The sequence below is a fragment of the Pantherophis guttatus genome, chromosome 3 (assembly GCF_059756535.1).
Source record: "Pantherophis guttatus breed Tessera chromosome 3, ASM5975653v1, whole genome shotgun sequence".
Taxonomy (NCBI): Eukaryota; Metazoa; Chordata; class Lepidosauria; order Squamata; family Colubridae; genus Pantherophis; species Pantherophis guttatus.
Window position 1 is genome coordinate 34,378,593 of NC_142065.1, and position 6,643 is coordinate 34,385,235.

The 6,643-nt window shown below is 36.6% G+C and overlaps 1 protein-coding gene across 11 annotated transcripts in view; it reads right to left on the bottom strand.

Annotated features, from left to right (window-relative positions):
* Window positions 1-6,643, bottom strand: part of TOX2 (TOX high mobility group box family member 2) — a 261,657-nt gene that overhangs the window by 89,798 nt on the left and 165,216 nt on the right. The gene's annotated exons all lie outside the window — the stretch shown is intronic.

Sequence of the window (6,643 nt, forward strand, 5' to 3'; positions counted from 1 at the left end):
TAAGGCACCAGGCTATTGAAAGTGGGAAACCATGAGTTCAAGTCCTGCTTTAGCTAAGAAAGCCAGCTGTGTGAACTTGCTCTTAGCCCAACTCAACCCACAGGGTTGTTGTTTTAGGGGAAAGTAGAAGGAGGAAGATCTGTTTGTCACCTTACATTATTTGTAAAAATAATGAAGGTGGAATACAAGTAAATAAAAATTAAATAAATAAAATTCTCTCTTTTTCTTTCTTAGCTTTTGTGAAGGAATGTGGACCTCACTTTGATGAGGAATGAATACATTATTAAGGGTAGAATTTCAGAAAATAATTCTCTGTCCCTGCCTTGATTTTGTTTGGACTGCCTTTCAAGATTCTGCAGTTCTACTCTACAGCCATAAAGAGCATTCCTAGATTCCCTGCCATGCCTCTTTCTTGATCTTGCCTACTTTGAAAGGCTATAGCCCTGGGCTGGCTGATATGAATGACTATGAATAACCATGGCCAGGATTATTTACATAAAATGCAAAATTTCAGTAAAAGAAATAATTATTTGTTCATGTAACACATCAAGCTAAACCAATAAATCATGTACGGGTTAATAGTCTAGAACATCTAAATATTAGTCACCCAACTATAATGTGTTGAACAAAAGTCAACCATGTGTCAGCCCCCCCCCCCCCCCCGGTAAACCAGATGGGATATAGGACTAGACATGCTAATTCTACTTTATTATAAGGCTACATTAACAGAATGCTGTAAGTCTGAAGATACAAATCTCCTGCCACCATTTTTAATTGTCTGATCAATTAAGTTTCTTCCTCCAACCATTAAGCCACTGAGGGGCGGCATTCCTTGTCTGATCGTTTTCTAGGCAGCATCTCTTCCCCTCATTCCTCAAGGTCATTCTCACATACCATTGCATCATGGCTCTGTTTTTAAGTTGATATTTAGGGTATTTTAAACATTAGAAGGAATAATGAGACACAAGTTAAAAGCACACGCGTGGAAAATAATCCAGAGGAATGTTTCCTATTCTGTGAATTCAGACTGAATTTTTTAGATTCAGAGTAGCCTTTCCAGTGAATCAGATGTTCCAAACACTTTTTCCTGCATCTTGAATCAAGAGTATATTCCACTTCATAGTCATTTTCCCTGTCCACAAGTAAAGGGAAGAAGGGGAAGAATTGTTAGCAATACATAATGGAAGGCTGAATTCATAAAAAGGTAAAGGTTCCCCTCACACATATGTTCTAGTCTTTCCCGACTCTAGGGGGCGGTGCTCATCTCTGTTTCAAAGCCGAAGAGCCAACGCTGTCCAAAGACGTCTCCGTGGTTATGTGGCTGGCATGACTAAACTCCAAAGGCACACGAAATGCTGTTACCTTCTCACCAAAGGTGGTCCCTATTTTTCTACTTGCATTTTTTACGTGCTTTCAAACTGCTAGGTTGGCAGAAGCTGGGACAAGTAACCAGAGCTCACCCCGTTATGCGACACTAGGGATTCGAACTGCTGAACTGCTGACCTTTCGATCAACAAGCTCAGCATCTTAGCCACTGAGCCACAGTGTCCCTTGCTGAATTCATAGAAGCAGGCAATTGCAAATAAAAGATCACTAGATTATTTTGCTGCATAACTGGGAAGAAGTCAATACAATTTGACTCCAGTTTTCTAAATAGACTGGTAAAAGGTAAAAATTTGGTTGAAAGCTACACCAAAGCCCATTGTAAACTTATCTCGTTGTTGCTTGTGTGTGCCTGTGGCCATCTTGTATACAACTTATAACTTTGACACATCTAAATGTTCCTTTGAGCTTGCTAAGTAGCTTGTCTCTTATATAAAAGGCATAAAGAACAGCAGATGCCAGAGTTCGGCAGGGCAAGATGTGGGATGATAAACATAGACTGTTTTAAAGAGCAATATGCCTATTGATGAATGTATTGAGTTGTTATATGCAAATTCTGCAAGAAACAAGAGTATAGGGACTTGAAATACTGTCCTAATAAATTGATAAATACCAAATAGATAGATAGATAGATAGATAGATAGATAGATAGATAGATAGATAGATAGATAGATAGATAGATATAAAAACCATCATGTAATTCTGTTGAAGGGGAAGATCAGAAATGAAATCCATTGAAACAGAATCCCAGAGTCCCATTGGTGAAAGGAGGAGCCATAGTAAACCATCTGGCCTACCAGAAACAATATTGGCCCAGTGGCAAACACGATAAGATAAAACTTAATTGTTGGCATCTGCTGTTACTCTTGACCACTGAAGCTGTCTGAATATTCATCTTGCAAAATTGTAAACATTTCCCCATGGTCCTGCAATTCTATTGCAATATATATTTCCTTAAAGGGAAGGGAACATAAACAAGCAACTATCCATCATGCATAAAGAAAGGCAAAGAATCACTCTAGAGGACATAAATCTGAGACCTGACATATGATTCTTTTGTTATTGTAATCTAACTTGATCTAGAAAACCTATTTCCTTGCCCCCCCACCCCCCCACCCCGCAAAAAAACCCTTTCTGGAGGGTCTAATTCTGGGGCAGAGATAAAGTCGATTAGTTTCAAAATTTTGGTAGGTAGGGATGAGTGAGAAAAAAACATATGCAGGTTCACATGATTGCTCTCTCTCTAAGAAATATCTCCATTGTTGAGACCATGCAACCAATTCTATTAAAAATGTCATAGCTCCTTTCATCTGGAAAAAGCAATCTGGATTAAAAAGAAATGGCAGGAGATCCCCACCTCTAGAACTTAGACGAGAATGGCTTCTAACATCATATCTGATATCTGTGTAAAATAAAGAGAGAAAAGATGTCAGGATGCCTGAATAGCAGTTGGAAAGAAAAAGGATTTTTTTCAAGTCCTGCAGGGCTGTTTGTTGTTGAACTTAAATCCTTTTTTAGAAGCTGAAAATGTGGTTTTGTATGCTCTGCAAAATTAGAGATGAACTTTTGGGGGAAATTTGCAAAGCTTAGAGAATGCTAAACATCCATCACATTTCACATTCTGTATGTTGTACTTTGGTATTTCTTGTATTTCTGCAAGATCCATTTCTATGCCTTATGTATGTATCTAGTAACCCAAAAAATCTAATTAAGGAAAGTCAAATGCACATTTTTCCAGTTTAGCAAAAATTATTCTGTTTGCAGAGTCCCTAACATTTCCCAGCTCTATTCTAAATATCAATGGAATTCAGCATGTTCCCCATAGCTGCTTCCAACAAAGAAGCATAGATATTATAAATGCCATGTAATAGAACATCATGTGCAGCAGGGCCAGGAAGACTAATCTTAAAAATAAACTTGAGTGGGCCCAGAATAATTCCTCTGTTGTTGTAGTTACATTCAATATCAGCAAGGCCTCAAGAAGAGAAAAGAAACACATTAACATCTGTGGCTACATCTCAACTGGTGAATTTCCTTCTCACTTTGTTCCTTCATAATAAGAACCTAGTATATGCAGGGTATTTATAGAACCAAAGTTGTTGTTTTTTTTTAAAAAAAAAACCAATACGGAAGGATATGGTTAAAGGATCGGCTGCACTCCCTTTACTTTAATGAAGAGAACATTAACTTTCTTCATCTCACAGTCATTGGGGATGAAAGGTTTCACAGGTGTAAAGAAATAGCTAAAAAGTAGGATATAAATTCTTTAGTCCTCTGGAAATTTCAAAAATTAACAAAACATTCACTTCCATCAAACATTCTTCCTGCACATCTCAATTCACTTACCTGGGTTTACACAAGACTAAGTCATTGGGACACGAATTGTAAAAATAAAGTCTGATAGCTTGAACAAATGAGATATTTTGAACAAAATCTGACATGTGCTCAGTCATGCTTAATTCCTTTTCCATACACTGTAATTTTTTCCCACATTGAATATGATTTTCACTTTAATTCATGACGCTCCAGAGCTTATTTCAAAATCCTCTGAGTGCCTAACTTCTTACACTTGGATTAATTTTGATCAGTTTCAAAGACTCTAAATGGGTGAACATTTTGATTAAGTCAAAGTTTGTTTAGCTATGATTTCTTGAATAAATCACAATTGGCTGAGCTTAATGCCATGTTTTTAAAAAGGAACACACTAAGCCCCAAATATGAATCACATCATGCTAAACAAAACCAAACCAAGCACATTATGAATCAACAGAGAACCCAGCAACTGGTAGTCTGCTAGATTATGCAAGTATTCACCACTAATGGCTTTGTTGTCTTAGACTTCATATTTCAAAATTACATTCCATGGTTTAACACTTAAAAGTTTTGCACTTGTATCAGAACCACCAAGGCGCTCCTGGGTTGAAAGGATTAGCCGGTGATATCACTGTTGCCTGGGGGATGCCCACTTGGGGGCTCCTTTCATGTCCCTAGCAGGAACTGAAGAGAAGGACGGGAACTCAACCCTGCTCCACGGCAGCATTTGGGTCTTGAACATGGGCTTGCTAACTTCCATCCCAGCATCCAAACAACACAATGTGCCTTTTAATACTTAATGAAAGAAAACCTGGATAGCTCAGCAGACTAATGCATTGTAATTTAACTCCAGCTGTCTGCAATTAGTAAGTTCGAATCTTGCCAGGCTCAAGGTTGACTCAGCCTTCCATCCTTTCTAAGGTAGGTGAAATGAGGACCCAGATTGTGGGGGCAATAAGCTGACTTTGTATAAATATACAAAAGGATGAAGGCTATTGCTTAACGCATTGTAAGCCGCCCTGAGTCTCCGGAGAAGGGTGGCATATAAATCAAATTAAAAAAATAAAACAAAAAACCATGATTTAGATCTAATTCCCTGAGAAAAGGGCAGAAAACGAAAACGATTGTCTTATATAAATTTATTTTTACATGTATTTTAGCAAGTTCTAGAAATTTAGTGTGCCGTTCTGAGTGAGTGATTAATTTAAATTTCAGAAAAAAACAGTGAACAACACAACATCATCTTACTGTTTCCACTTCTGGATTGTCATGTGATCATAAAGTACATTTTCTCAATTCACACCAAACCATAAATTTAACTTAAACATGCATTTTGTTATTACCTTATTCTGCATTTCCTATCTTTTTTTATGTCCAGCTCCATTTTAAAGCATTTTTTTTTTACTGATGGTTTTAGACCATCAGTATTTTGTTGAGATTTATTTCTGTGTTCCCATTATTCAGAAAATTACTTACTGTTTCCATGGATTTTAATAACGTCATTATACTATAAGAATTTAGTTCTATTATCATGTATTTCTAATTGCTTCTGTTTCTAATCTTAGTGAATTTACTTGAAAAGCTCAGGAGTATACTATGTATTTAGCAACCAAAAGTAATAAGCTCAAAATTCATGACTAAAAATTGACAATCAAAACTGAGATTAAGACCAATTCTTTACATTTGGTATTTTTATTTATTTATTAAAATTCTACACTCACCTAAGTGACTTTTGGAAGTTTACCACAGCATATGCTAACATAAACAACAGCACACATATGCATGGAGTTATAAACTTCATTTCTGAGAACACTTACCATAGCCTATAGTTACTTCTGTGCAGTTCAGTGAACTTCAGTTGAAGGCAAAATAATGCCTTTAACAATGCAGCTTGTAGTAGAGGAATCAATGGGTTTAGTGTATCATTTATTCATTTATTTGTTCCCAAGCCTTTCTATGTTTAAGTCAGCTAGTGTGTTTGCTTAGGTTTCTGTCTATAAAAGAGGGACAATAATTTTCTCTTCTTACATAAGAGTTATTGTGAGAATAATTTACTCATTAGTGTGCAATGTTCTGAAGATAGGATAAGAGGCACAAATGTGCAAAATAATTTGAATATAAGGAAATGCCAGCACTCTAGGACAGGTTTCCTTACCAGGTGCTTTTCAGGTATTTTGAGTTTATTTATTTATCTGTCTACCTATTTGTCTATTTATTAGTTAAGGTCACAAAATTCAAGCAATGAGACTCTGGGCAGCATACAACAGTAAAAACAAATAATAAACCAGTATTAAAACATACAGAATAAATAAATATAAAATACAAAATACAACAGTAGTGACCAATCATCATAACACAACATTCAACTGGATGTTGTTCTAATTCATGTCCTTGGGAGAAGGCCAGTTAATCTGGTTTTATACTATGTAGGATTTTAAAACTGACAGCACAAAATAGTGGTATTACATGGGCATAATGAAATGGGCTACTGAAAATTCCAGATGATCTTCAACAACTGCCTTATTTGTATGTTTGTTTAATGTTTATGCCACATGATTCCTTGCACCTCGCATAGAATATATTCCAGTGGTCCAATGGGAAAGTAACTAAGGCATGAGTGACTACCTTTGGTTCAGGAATAAATGCAACTAGTACACAAGGCACAGTTGTGCAGAGACCTTATAGCTGTGACTTGCTCTTCAAGCAGGAACTGTGAGTTCAGGAGAATCACCATATTTCACATGAGGTCTGAAAGATGGAAAGCCTCCAACTCCCAGATTTGGAGATTTGAAAACCTCTCCCCATTTAGTCTTAGCAGGGTTAAGACACAATCTGTTCTTGCCATCCAGATCCTTAGAGCCTCTAGACACTGATGTTGCAGAGATGTTTTACTGGATTTAATATGCATATCGATCATTCCTTGCCCTATATGGATAAAACAAATTAC